A 14,008-nucleotide genomic window follows, 5' to 3' on the forward strand; every position below is an offset into this window, starting at 1 on the left:
AGAGGGGGAGGAGGAAGGGGGGAGGGAGCGGATGGACATGGGTCTGATTCTGAGTCAGGAGGTGACCCACACTCTAACCAGGTCCCACCAGAGTCGCCCGGCCCGGGTGCCTGGCTTCAGGGCACAGTCCGAGTTTTGCCAGGAGCAGTGAGCACTTTGGCTCCCAAAGGCCCGGAAGTCCACCGGGACACCCTCCCCAGCTCTCGGGCTCCCACGGGCTGAGTCAGTCGGTGGGGGAGACTGGGGGTAGCCTGGCCCCAGTCCCCGAGACTTGCTGATGGCAGCGCTGCAGAGCACAGACTGTCTCGGGGTTGACACCCAGGAAGTGAAGCTGGAGGCCGTGGGAAGGCCTCCCTCCTCCTCCTCCTGGAGCTCTGGGCCCACCGGGCACCCCCAGTGGCCTGCACCCGGCCAGCATGCGCTGAAACGTCCTAGAAATGGCACAGCCGGGCCCTGGGTGGGCAGGAGAGTGCTGGCTGCTGCCCCAGCTCCTCGTGCCTGACCCTGGCTAAGCGCGGGCAGGGCAAGTCACTTGCTCGGGGCTGCACAGCTGGGACCCAGGCCCTCTCCTGCCCACCACCAAAGCCTGTGTCTTAACAGACCTCGTGTACCCCCATCTTGCTGCCCCAGCAGCTCAGCTGCACAGATGGGTCAACTGAGGCCTGGAGGGGAAGCACCAGCTCGGTGCGGGTGAGTCCCGGTGGCTCTCGGCACAGGGCGTGCTCCCCACTCAGCGTGGAAGACGCTCCAGGCTCTCTTGAGCTTTCCAGGGACACCCCCTTCAGAATGTGGGGGCTGGCGGGGCAGCTGACCCTGGCTGTACTCGCAAGCCCAGGCTCCCAGCAAACCTACATGTGCCCTGGGCTTCGGGGCCCTGGGGTGGGGCCGTGCGGGAGGTGGGGTCTGGTGGGGAGAAACAGAATCGAGGGTTCCCGGCCCAGCCCCGTGGGAAGGGGGCACCCAGGAGCAGCTCCCGGCGGCCGGCCCGCCCTCCCTCCCACAGGCCGCTGGCTTCCTGGGCAGCCGCCCAGCAGAGGAGGAGGGGGAGTCCATTTCCTGGACGAGCCGGGAGAGAGTATGGCGTGTCCACGTGGCAGCTCCTGGGGCCCCACGTCGCCAACAGCCTCGCCCCCAGCAGGGTCCCAGGGGGTCCTGCAGCACCCCGTCCTTACTGCCGGCCCCCCACGCTCCAGCCTCCGTGCCCTTCTCAGACTCAGGCCCTCCCCCTCCTCCAGGACAGCGGGAAGGCGGCCTCGAGGAGCCCATCGAGCTGGGGGCCCCGCAGGCACACAGCCGGCCACAGAGCACACGCCTCCGCTGGGGGCCAGCGAGGACAGTGCGTAAGCCAGCTCCCACGAGACGCCTCCTGTGCCAGCCGTGAGAGCAGGTGGCAGGGGACCGGGAGGAGGCCCTGGCAGGAAGTGGCCGGTGTGAGGACACCTGGGGACCTGGGCAAGGGCTCCAGGCAGAGCGCATGACAAACGCAAAGGCCGGGGCCAGGAGTGCGCCCTGGCCAGACCGTGGCCAGGGGCGGCCAGGAGGCCCTGTGGGACGGAGTGAGGAAGGGGGCCCCAGATGGGCTGCTGCCTTCCGTCCCCACTTTCCCCGACAGGAGCGGAGCTGCCGTGGCCTAAACCCGCACTGAAGGCCAGTGTGCGCCTGGTTCTGCGGGGCGGGGACGCCCGGGGTCTCAGGCCGGGCCCCCCGAAGGCCCTCGTCCAGCTGCTGCTGCCGCCACACCGCCGTGAGCCCCTCCGGGACCCCGAGGGGTGTCCCCGGGCGTCTGTGCGGGCCTCAGTGCAGGACCGGGCATGCGGGCAGCTCTGCCAGGGAGGGCCTCACACCGGCCCCCCCACTCTTCCTCCACTCCCGCTGTCTGCGCCCACCCTGCCCCCACCCATGCCAAAGGGGCGCCTGCCCCCCGGGCCTCCTCGAAGATTGCCCGAAGGAGGTACAGAAGCCACACAGTTGCCTTGGTGGGGACCGGCTACAGCCCCCAGGAACCGAATGTCTGTGACCTCACAACCGACCCGACCCAGGGGTCCCCTGAGAAACAGTACCTCCAGCCCGGCCCCGACTCCCTCTGTCCCCTGGGCTGCCCGAGGCCAGGCCCCTGCGCGGGTGGCTTCTCTGCCCCCTAGCGTCAGCAGCTTCCAGTGGCCCCCCACCCTGGGGAGTCAGCGAGGCAGCAGGAGGAAATCTCCCACGCCCGCCCGTGGCCACGCTGTGGGGTCTGAGCGGCCACGGAGGAGGGGGTGGGCTGAGACCCCACAGGCGACCCAACCGCAGGCCTGGGCTCAGGAGACTGGGCTCGGGCAACGCTCTTGAAATTCTTACTGGCTTTTGAACGAGGAGGCCTACATTTCTGTTTCCCACTGGGCCCCGCAAATCCCGCATCGGTCCAGCTCCCAGCTTCTACTGTAAGGTTAAGGTCAGCCCTGCCCCACCGGCCTTGGCCATCCATTTGTGAGGTGGGTTCGTGCCCAGTCCCCAGGGCGGTCTGGGGAGGTGCGGAGCAGGGAGCAGGGGAAGGGGGCAGGGAGCGAGAGCGGGGCAGAGATGGGGCCTGCCGGGGGTGTCGGAGCCTCCCCGCACTTTGGGGGTGACATGCCCTCCCCCAGGAAGCAGGGAGGACTTGGCACGAAGCCGTGGAAAAGAAGAGGCTGCACATTTTCCGAGCTGTTTTAAACAGTGTTTTGGCAGCATGGCAGCGGCTCCTCCGCGGCCAGTCAAGCTGACATAAAACAAGCCTGGCCAGCGTTGGGGCCAGGCCCCGCCCCTGCTCCCCAGCCACCGGGCTCCCGGCCCCGCCCCTCCCGGCTGCCGGACACACTGGACACGCCAGGCAGGAAGGCCAGCCTGCCCTGTTCCGATGGCCTCTTTTTAGGTGATTTCTGCTAAGTGGCACCTTGCGCCGGTGTAGACGGTTTCATTCCCCGCGAAGAGCTGTTCCTGGGCCAGCTCGGGGCCGGGGTCAGCCGATGTAAACCCACGTGGTGCAGGGGAGAGACTGAGGGCGAGGGGCTTGCCCGGACCTCAGAGCGGGCGGCCGTGCTGGAGCAGGCCCCGGGGCTTGCCTAACGGGCAGGGGAAGGGTGCTGGCCTGGGGAGCACCGTGCAGGCCTCAGCCCGGGGGATCCCCATGCTTTGTCAGTGAGAATAGCGGGGGGCTCTGAACACTGAGGGCCTCGGCGTACCTGACCCCCTGGCTCAGAGCCTGCTTCACGGCAGGCGACAAAAGCCAGCAGCAGGAGGAGGAGAAAGGCTCAGCACCCCAGGGCCAGCTCACTTCCTGTCCCAGCTCAGCCCCCTGCAGGGCCCTGGGCCATCTTCTTGTCTCAGGGGTGCCAGTACCAGGTGACCTCACCTGGAATGGGCACCTGAGCCGGAGCCAGCAGGTTCATTGACACTGAAGCCAGGGACACGGGTCAGGAGTGGGCCAGCCTCCCTACCTGCTCAAGAAGCTCCGAGATGGCCCGTCGGGTCCCCGGACACGGACGCCCGCCCCACAGGCTGGCCCCAGTAGGTGCCAAGTCCTTGCAAGTGCAAGACGTAGCTGGGAACCCTGTGACGTGTCGGGCCCCGTGTGCCTGCCTGCGCGGTGTCCCCTGGCTCACCCTGAGGGGTGCGGAGTGTCACGAGCCATCCTGAGGCTCACCTCGAGTGCCTGTGCAGGGAGTCAAATCTCCTGCAGTGGGACGTCTGGGGGCCAAGGCCGCCACCCTGGAGCTAACTGGCCACCTCAGCCCCAAGTTGGCTGGGCCGAGGCCTGAGGCCTGGGGCATTAACTCTGAATAGGCCAGAAATGTGACGATCGGTCTCACTTATTCCCATCTGGCCCACGGCCCCCAGCTCACCTGTCCGGAGCTGCTCCTTCCCTGCACCCCGACTCCACCACCACGAGGCCTGAGATGCATCTGAGCTACGGACCCAGCATGCACCTGGACGTCCACGAGACAGCTACAGTGGCCAAGCCTGGGGACACAGAGGGAGGCAGGCCCGCAGGGAGCCTCGCGAGGGCCACAGCCCAGGGGCGTAAGTGGACACCTGCCTGGGGAATCGAGGGGCACAGAGAGGGGGGCCCGCAACCCAGCCAGGCATCTCAGGGTCTCGGCTGTGCACGGAAGGATGAGGACTAGGGATCCAGGTGACGTGAGGAGGGAGCAGGGGGCAGGGGCTGCCCGGTGGGCCGGGGCGAGGCCCAGGGAGCCTCGCGAGGGCCACAGCCCAGGGGTGGAAGTGGACACCTGCCCGGGGAATCGAGGGGCACAGAGAGGGGGGCCCGCAACCCAGCCAGGCATCTCAGGGTCTCGGCTGTGCACGGAAGGATGAGGACTAGGGATCCAGGTGACGTGAGGAGGGAGCAGGGGGCAGGGGCTGCCCGGTGGGCCGGGGCGAGGCCCAGCCCGACCCACGCCTGGAGGGCCCGGCTCCGCCCGCGAGTCTTCAGCAGAGAGGCCAAGGTCAGAATGGCAGCTTCTCTCTCCTTGGGGCAGAGGGCGGCCTGCAGCGGGGACTCTGGCAGGAGCCGGGAGCCAGAGCATTGCCACTGAGACGGAGGGGACGGAGGGGACAGAGGGGAGATGCAGGGAGCCCGGAGGCTCAGGGTGCCTGCGCCTCCCATGGGGGGGTCAGGTACACATGGGCCTCGTGTGCCCTTCCGCTGTCTTTTAAAACGTTTTCATTCGCTTTTAATAAAAAGGAGGGTTGAGTCACTGAAGAGGAGGCCGTTGCCATGGAGATGTTTGGGCTAGACTCTAGACCAGTAACCTGGACAAATATGGAACCTTCTGGAACACGGGGCAGGGCCGGGGGAGCACGCCCACGGACTTGCACCAGATGGCCCAGGACGACGAGAGGCCCCCCTGTCGGCCGCCAGCGTCCCCCGCGTCGTGGACGCCCGCCTGCTGTCGGGCCGGGCGTCAGTCGGCGGTTGTTCCATCGCTGAGTTGTTTTAGGCTGATTTTTCCCGTTGTGCTCACTCTGCAGGCCGCGGTCTGTCCTCGGGCGGAAGGCTGCGGCGGCAGCCCTGTGAGCCACCGGCCGGTCCCCCGCCAGGAGGCCACAGCGTTCGGCCATGACGAAGAGGCGGAAGGCGTGGAAACTCCAGCGTAGGGACACGTTCTGTGGCCTCGGGACCACCGCACCGGCTGGGCGCTCCCGGCGAGGCGAAGCCCCCTCTCCGGCCCCCGGCCCGGCCGGCCCTGGTTCAATTCGCCACCCTCACTCTGTCCCTCCTCATGTCTAAGCACCGACATCCTTCCAGCCAAGCCCCGTGGCACCCGGCATCTGGACGATGGGCCTGTCCGTCTCCCCGTTCTTCCCACCTGGCCACAGCCTGTAGCTGGACTCTTGAGTGCTGTCCCCTCCCGTGTCCTCCCCCAGCCTCACGGCCCAGCACGGCCCTCCGCAAGCAGGGGCCGAGAGCACAGACGAGGCACACGGCCTGGCTGTCAGCGAGCTGCCGTGGTCACAGTCCCCGTCCCACGTGTCCGGAAGAGGGGGTCCCACGATTACCCCCACTTTACAGATGAGGAGACCAAAGCCTGGGCAGCTTGGTGACGTGCCCGAGGCCACACGGCCAGGGCTGCAACACACGCCCCTCGTGGCAGACACCACCTCACTGCAACACCCACCGGACCGCAAGTGACCCACCGGGCCCTCCGGGGATGGGTCGTTTGGCCTGTGCCCACGCCCAGCGCCCCGTCCAGGCTGGAGATGCGCTTCCTCCCAGGCTGCAGAGAGGGAAACAGGGGCGAGGTCCCGAGCTGGGCCACCGGCCGCTCGGGTCGTCCTGCCACAGCCCAGAGTCACCCCTCTGTCAGCCGCTGGGTGCCTGCCTTTCGGCCACCGCCATCTCCAGTGGGGGGATGAGGCTTTCGCGGGGCTCCAGGGAGGGTTTCTGCCTGATCCGTCTCTAGCCGGGGTCCCCAGAGAACGGACCCCGGGTGCCACATAAGGCAGGCCGGTGCCTCCCCACCAGGCCTCCAGTGGGGACCCTCAAGGTGGCTACTCCCAAATTCAGCGGCATCAGCAAACACCCAATGGACCTGCCATTTTCATGCCCCGTTTCCGCCGTCCCCAGGAGGGAGGCCCCGCCCCGCCCCCACCCCACCTCCCCTTCGCCGAGCTAAGGGAAGGCTCAGGTTTGTCCCCTGTCCCATCTCAACCCGAAATGAAATGCAGACAGAAAGCCCACCACAGGCTCAGAGGACAGGCGCTTGCCGGAAGCTGGCCAGGTCCAGAACCTGCTTGTCTGACCCCTGCCTGACGCCCCTGCCCCACCAGGGCTACGGGAAGGCAGGCGACAAGGACCAGCCGGAGGACAGGGACAGCTGTGGCCAGGCCCCGCCGCGGGGGGTGGAGACAGGAGCTGCCTGCTAAGCCAAGAGCCAGCGGCTACTTTCCACGGAAAAAATGTCTTCAGACCCCCCCTCCGAGGCCAGGAGGCCCCAGCCCATGACTCAAGCCTCTGCTGCCGCCACCGAATTGCTTCCCAGACAGCCAGCCTCCGTGCCCAGCCAGGCTCTGCCCCCAGCCCCGGCGAGGCCACTCACAGTGGGGGCCCACTCTTGGCTGAGACCCCAGCCCCGCACCCTGGCACTGGGGACCCAGCCAGCACAGGTGACACCCTCAGAGATGCAGCTCCCACCAGCGAGGTGGGAAGGGTCACTGGGGATGGCATCTGGTTGGGCCCTAGGAGCCCGCAGCGGGGTGCCCTGGGGAGACCTTGAAGGGGCGCTCAGGCGTGGGCTCCCTGGGCCTTGCTTTCCGACCAGGCGCCAGTCAGCTGCCAGCAAACACTGGCGGCGTGAATCTGAGTCCCCATCGGCAGGCGCCTGCGCATCTGGCCGTGTCACTAGGGCGCTCTGCTGGATTTTATTTCAGGAAACATTTCTGAGATGAAACATGGAATGACACTAGGCTAGGTCACCTGCGCAGACCCCTGGCTGTGACGTCCTCGATGGCAGGCTGTGACCCACACAGCTTTACAGGTGGCAGGCAAGGGCCTTCCCGCCCTGGCGGCCCCTGGCTCTAGGCTCGGGAGAGGCCGAGGCGAGTCTGCAGCTAAGGCTGTGGCGACCTGGGCCCGGACCTGGGCTGAGCCCCCAGAATCTTAGGGATGGGGAGCGACATTCTCTTCTGTGCAGCGAGCACCGTGTCAGCTCCTGTTACGCTCCAGGACTCCGGCTCAGGGACACACCCGCTAGAGGCCCCGGCAGGAGATGCCAGGACGAGCAGCTCCCAGCCCAGAGGCCAGGGCCTTCCTGGGGCAGCAGGGACAGAGGGGGACTGCCATCCTCACGCCCGCGGTGGCCAGGACCTGGGGACACCACGAGCAGCGCACGTCCAGCCCCACGCTGCAGGGCAGACTGTGGCAAGAGCCATAGGTGGGACACACTGAAAGCAAGCAGACCTCAGGGCGGACACACCCCTGGCAGACCCCGGGGACCCCCCCAGGCCCGGGAGCCCCCGACAGCGACAAAGGCGCAGAGAGGGAACAGAGCAGTCTCAGGAGAGCCCGCTGCTGCCCGCGGGCCGTGGGCTCGTGGCGGGCCTGGTGGAAGCCGAACTTTTCTGTGCGGCCAGACGACCCAGCAAACACAATTCTCCCCACCTCCGCCCACCGCCTTCTGGAAGAGACCCCACGACGCGCCAGCCCTCGTGCTCCGAGGGCCGGGAGGCGGCCTGGGACCCATTTTGTGTTCTGTGTGTCACAAAACCACCCATCGGCGAGCTTCATATTTTCCCACTGACGTCACCCAGCACGGTCTGAATCCGAAGTGACTGCAAAACCCTGAGAGGCATAATTGCAGTTGTCTTTGCAAAGTGAAATCAGATGGTGTTTCTGATCCTCCCGCAGCCCCTGCCTCCTCCCCTGCTCCCGTGTCTGTCTGTCTCTCTCTCTCTCTCTCTCTCTCTCTCTCTTTTTATTATGTTCTTTGGACCACGTCCAGACAATTCCTGCAACAACAACCCTCCAAAAATTTACGACACGAGCGCGGGAACGCACGGCTTCCTGCGCGCCGGGGTGGATGTGGGACGTGGCAGGCCGCGGCCGGCCGGCCACGTCTGCAGGCCGGGGGAGGCGTCCAGCTCCAGCCAGACCCAAGGGCTCTGTCACCCCCGGTGGCCGTGGACACCAGGAGGACATGGCCCTGAGGCCGCAGCCCCTGTCCCCGGCTGCCGGGCCGCCGGCCCGAGCTGTTGGCGGAGGGGAGGCCGTGGCCGGGAGAGAAGGAGGCCGAGCGTCCGGACCAGGCTTTGGGCTCGGCTGGCCTGGGTGTGACCCCCGGCTCCGCCCTCGCACACATGGCCGTGGAGAAGCCACGTCTCCATGCAGAGGCTCCGTTTCCACGGCGATCGAGGTGGCGCCGGGGGCTTGAGCTGAAGCGGCCTCTCTGCAGCGCTGGCTTTAGGAGAGCCTCACCCCGACCTGCTTACCTGGAGGCAGGTGCGCCGCTGAACAGAGGGGTCGGGGTCCAGAGGCCGCATGGGAGAAGGGGCATTGGAGACTTGAAGGGGGCCAGGTTTTCCCCAGGCGAAGGCAGAGATGAGGTCCTAGGTGGGGAGGCACTGGGAACAGAGACCCGGGGGCTGGACAGACCACTCCTGGGCCCCGAGGCTGCTCTGTAAGGGCTGGCGCAGGAGAACTCCTCATGGGGCCGCGAGGTGGGGCCGGACGCCACCAAACCTCAGTGAGGGCAATGAGGAGGTGTCACCTGAGCCAGAGAAGGCTCTGGATGCTGCCTTTAGAAGCCCACCCCCCAGCCCAGCAGTCCACGCTGCCATGACACGTCCTGCCTGCCTCCCTGTGCCCCGAAGCTTCAGAACTGGGCCGGGTGGGGGCGGAGGGCTAGCCCGGGTCCCCACCTCGGCCGGCAGGTCCTCCCCACCACAGAGGTGCCCCGCCTGAAACGGTTTGGCGGTCCCTGGGGACTCTGGGCCGCCAGGCAGATGCCCGGTGGGCAGGTCTGGGGAGGTGGACAGGTCTGGGGAGGTGGAGAGAGGTCAAGGCACAGGGATGCCCGGGCCGCATGTCACAGGGGTGTGAAGATGCGTCACAGGGGCCTCCCGGAAACGAGAGTGCCTGCCGCACGCTGTCCCCAGAAATGGGACTGACACCTCCCCTTGCCTGTCAGTCAGCAGAGATGTAGACACCACACTTCGAGAGTCCCCGACATCACCCTCAGGTCCGGCGCGTGCCGTAGACACGGCCATGCCGTAGACGTGCGGTCACGGTTTATCCGTCAGCGTGCAAGGACACGGGCTCAGGTCAGCACATGGAGGGGCACGCGGGCCCGGCTCCCGGACAGACCGGGCTGGGGCTTCCGGTCCTCCCTCCCGGGGGAGCCGTGGGGTGGCACGTAGTCCTCCAGCACGACGGGCGACAGCACGCGTGGGTGCCGCCAGCCAGGGAAGCCCAGCGGGGTGGCACGTAGTCCTCCAGCACGACGGGCGACAGCACGCGTGGGTGCCGCCAGCCAGGGAAGCCCAGCGAGCTTTGGTGCCCAGGTTCTCCCTGGGCGTGGGCCACACAGGCACGGCTGACCACCCTCCCGGCCGACCCGGTCTCCAGCCCCTCCGGAGCCGGGGCCAGTACGGTGTGGCGTCAGGCAGGACGTCCCCGGGGCCCAGAGGGTCCCTCCAGGAGCTGGGCCAGGGCCTGACCCCTCTTGGACAGCATGGGCGTGGACACCCCAGGTCCGCTGAGTTAACCCTTTACTCCCCCCGGGCACCGAGCTGGGGGACAGTCGGCCCGGGCGAGCCCGGGTGGGGAAGGGAGGAGAAGAAACGTGTCGGGCGAGGGTGACGGTGCCACTTCTCGTCTTACGGCTGCAGCAGAGGCCTGGGGACCCGGACGTCAGGGCCTTTGGGCGGGAGGGGCTATGGTGCAGCTCCCTCCCCCCGCCCCCAGCGTCAGGGGGTCTCTGGGCTTTGGCGTGAGTGGCCTTCCTGGCGGCCACACTGCTGGGCCCTGTGCCACACCTCCCGGGACCCCCGAGGAGAACAAGACAGCTGCTCAGCGACGAGGCCGCAGCAAGGTCTGGGGGCGGGAGGGCGGGGCTTAGCCCCATGGACGGAGGCCCGTGCTCGGGGTCCCAGCAACAGGAGGCAGGGGTTGGTGGGGAGGCCTTGCTGCCCACCCCTACCACCCAGAACCACAGGGAAAAACCCTCTTTGCACAGAAGGGAGAGCTGGCACCCCAGGGCGCAGCAGGGTGCAGGCACAGCCCTCGGCCACCCCTCACTGATGTGGGCTCACCTTTTGATTCTTTGTAGAAACGGTCTAGAAGATTCCTGCGTAAAGGCTTTTAGGAACACGGCGGCCTCCCAGGCTGGGCCTTGGGGCTGGCCACGGTGCGGGCAGCATCTAGCAGCCCTGCGAAGCCACCTTGCCTGGAGGGACTGCAGTTAGACCCCAGGGAGCCCACACGGGGGGGACCGGGCAACTGCGCCAGGGACAGACACATTTCGGGCCTCCCCACCTGCACCTTCTCCCTGCTCACACATACGCAAGGCTCTGGAAGGTTCCCAGGTGTGTGCGATGGCCTCGTGAAACGGCCTGGTCGGCTCGCCTCAGATTTATGGCCCGCCGGCTAGCAGCTGGATCCCGAGACCTCGGCGCCTATGCCTAGGAGATGAGAAATGGCGCCGGCTGGCCCAGGGCCAGGGACGAGAGGACTTAAACCAGCAGCTCCTCAGGAACACCGGGGGGGCGTCACTGAAGGGCCTTAACTTCTTCAGACAGTCCTTGACCTTCGTGACCCCTAACCGGGTACCAGGAATAAAATGAGAAGATTTTCTTTTCCCTGTTTTGTACCCGAAGAACTCCTATTCATCCTTCCGTGCCCAGTTCAAATGCCACTTCCTCTGGGAAGCCCTCCTGCCCCTCTCCCATCGACTGCCCCCTCCTCTGGCTCCCACGTCCCCCTGAACGTGAACTCCTGGCACAGAGCAGCCTGCCCGCAGCCCCATGAGAATGTTCTAGACTTTCACGTCCAATACACCAGCTACTAGCCACCTGTGGCCTTGGAGACCCTGAACACGGCTCGTGCAAATGGAGAAGCCGTCTAAGTGTGAAACGCATACCCAGTCTCAGAGGCTTGGTGCCAAACACGAATGTACTTGACACATTGTTGCTTGCCTGTTGAAATAATAATAGTTTGATACATTGGGTTAAATACGGTATAAAATTCACGTGGTCCCTAATGTAGCTGCCAGGAAATTTTTAATTACATGTGTGGCCCATGTCGCATGTCTCTGGGACAGGCTCTTTGCTAACTCTGCTCTCTCCAGGGCCAGCACGGGGCCTGGCCCACACGGATTTCCAGGCAGTGTTTGCTGAATGAATGAATGAATGAATGAATGGGTGGGTGGCTGCTCAGGGCCCAGCGCCATCACCTTTGCCCCAGAGCTCCAACTTGCTCTAGCCTGACTGTTCTGTCGAAACACGGATGGCGTGGGACATTTACTGAACGACAGCTCCCTCCTCCGGGGTCTGCACTGAGTCCTGTGATCAGCCACACTGGGCGCCTGACCCTGAGCTGGGGTCTCGGGAACCCCAAGGAGAAGACGGGGAGCTCCGGCCAGCAGGTTCACGCGCACACTCTTGACCAAGCAGGCGTACGCTTGGGCACGGCCGGAGCTGGCGGGCGGGGGGAAGCCGGGGGGCTTGGCCTTCGTGGGGCGAGGTCTGCAGGCTGCGGTGGGGGGAGGAGGCAGTAGCATGGGGACAGAGAGGGCTGACCGCCGAGCAGGAGGAAATGTTCATGAAATGTCGGTGAGAGGCAGAGTCGTTGAAGGGGGCTTGAGAGGAGGCGGCCGGAACCGACAGGTGTCTGGACGTGCCAGAGGTGTGGACCCTGCCCACCTGGACCCAGCCTGCCCTGTGGGCCCCGCCCCATCACCTCCTCCCACCTCGGAGCCTCCCACCACGGTTCCGGCGGGGACGTCCTCCCCTAGTCCTCACCGATGCCACCCCACGCCCCTCACACACCCCGCCAGCCACACCGGGCCCGGCCCCCAGACGCGGGCTGGACCTCCCTCATGCCCTTTTCCTGTCTCTCTCTGAACGAGATGGTGCCCCGCAAGGCTTTCTGCAGGAACCTGGGGCCAGGCTGGGGGTGTCACACCAGGATCCAAAGTATTCAAAATTCATAATCTCTCCACAGCGGACGAGGCCCGGCCGCGGAAAGGGGCTCCCACCAGAACTCCTCCGAGACCAGCTGGTGCAGATGTCCCCTTCCCCGCCCCTGGTCCCTGGTGTTCAAAGCCGCAGGGGTGCCCTTGAGGCCCACACGCCCAACAGGGGTGAGATGATCAGCGGCGAGGATCTCAGGCTTCTGCCCTCACCCCTGGCTCTGAGAGCTCCCTCTCCATCAGCTCTGTGTTTCCAGGACAGGACCGGGGACAGGGGGGAGGAAAAGGGCAGGGACCCCCTCGGCCGAGGGGAGGTTGGAGACACTGGAATGGCCCCCAGTGGCTCCCACTGGCCCGCACAGTCCATGCAAGCAGCCCCTCAGCCAGACACGGGGACAGACTAGAGCACAGGACATCTGCCCATCACCCTAGCGGCTGGCCATGGGGAAAGGGAGGGCAGGAGGCGGTTGCCAGGGAGATGGCAGGGCTTAGCCAATCACCAGGGGTCACCAGGCACGCGACAGAATGCGCTCAGTGAGGCAATGCTGCCCTCTGGTGGCCAAACGGGGTGCTGACAGCCTGGCCCCGCCTGCTCTCACGCCTGTAATTTCTGTCCAGAGCCGGGTGGAGGCACCTGGTGACGCCCTGCCCTCCCTCGGCTGCGGCAGAGCCGAGTAGGGGGCGCACTGTGCACCGTGTCCAAACAAGGCTTCAGAGTCCCTCACACGGCACTCTGGGCCACCCGCCACCCCCGAGACGGCCAGTAGCCGGCACTCGCGATGCACCGCTCGGAACAGCCTCTCGGTCACATTCCATCTGCTGCTCACTCGCTCGGAACTGTTCTGTAAACTGCTCTAATTACAGGGTCACTCAGTCGTGGCACCCAAAGGTCACCGCATCTGCGCTGACAAGTCCCCAGACTCTGTCCTGTCACCCAGGCGAGCCCGCCTTCCACTCCTGCCTCTGGCCCTGGGACAGCCCGCTCCACAACTGGCACAGACCCCACTGGCACTAGGGGTCCCCGTCCCCGCAGATGGGCTCGGCTGGATTCACACTCCCATCGGATTCCACACATACCACGTCATCATATCGTGTCATCGTCCCCAGCTAGACCTTGCTCCTCCCCAGGCACCCAGGACCTTCGTGGAAAGGGCCACGCGGCTGCAGGGCCAGGCCCTGGGGAGTTCTCTGTCCTCAGTCACGCAGAGCTGGTGCTCACCGAGTGCTCCTTGATGCCAGGGCAGGGCCGATGCCTTGCGAGCAGTAAACTCAGCTCAGCACCTCGAGGTAGGAGCCAGGGTTACCCCACTTCCCAGGTGCAGAAGTCAGGGTTACCCCACGAGCAGGGGGGAGCTGGTGTGTGTGACCCTGGAGCCCTCACTTGTACTCAGCCGGGGGTGAAAGGGCCCAAGACTGGATCTGGTGCTGCGGCCACCAGCAGGGCCCTGGGCCTCCCGGTCTCCCAGCTGCCACCTGGGACAGCGAGACAGGAGCCAGCAGGGCCCTGTCACCCAATTTATGCGGAATCTCTAGTGTCCCCTCCCACACCCACCGCCGTCTGACCCCAGACAAAAGAGAAACGTCCAGAAAACTCTGCCCGCTTCAGCCCCATCCCTGGGGTCTCACTGACCTAGAACTTGGGGGTGTTTTATGAGAGAACCAAAGTCCAGCTCACAGAAGGGTAACACATGGGGGACCCCTGGCCCCCCACAAACCCTAGTGTGAGCACGAGCACTGGGCATGGAAGCCGGGCTGTGGGTCCGCCAGGTGGGCACCGGCTGTGAGGGGGCCGAGCCACCCCGCCTGACCCCTGGCCGCTCCCGGACGGCTGACCGTGGGGCCGTCACGCCGAAACACAAAGCTGA

The sequence above is a fragment of the Pteropus alecto genome, unplaced genomic scaffold, assembly GCF_000325575.1.
Source record: "Pteropus alecto unplaced genomic scaffold, ASM32557v1 scaffold67, whole genome shotgun sequence".
Classification (NCBI taxonomy): domain Eukaryota; kingdom Metazoa; phylum Chordata; class Mammalia; order Chiroptera; family Pteropodidae; genus Pteropus; species Pteropus alecto.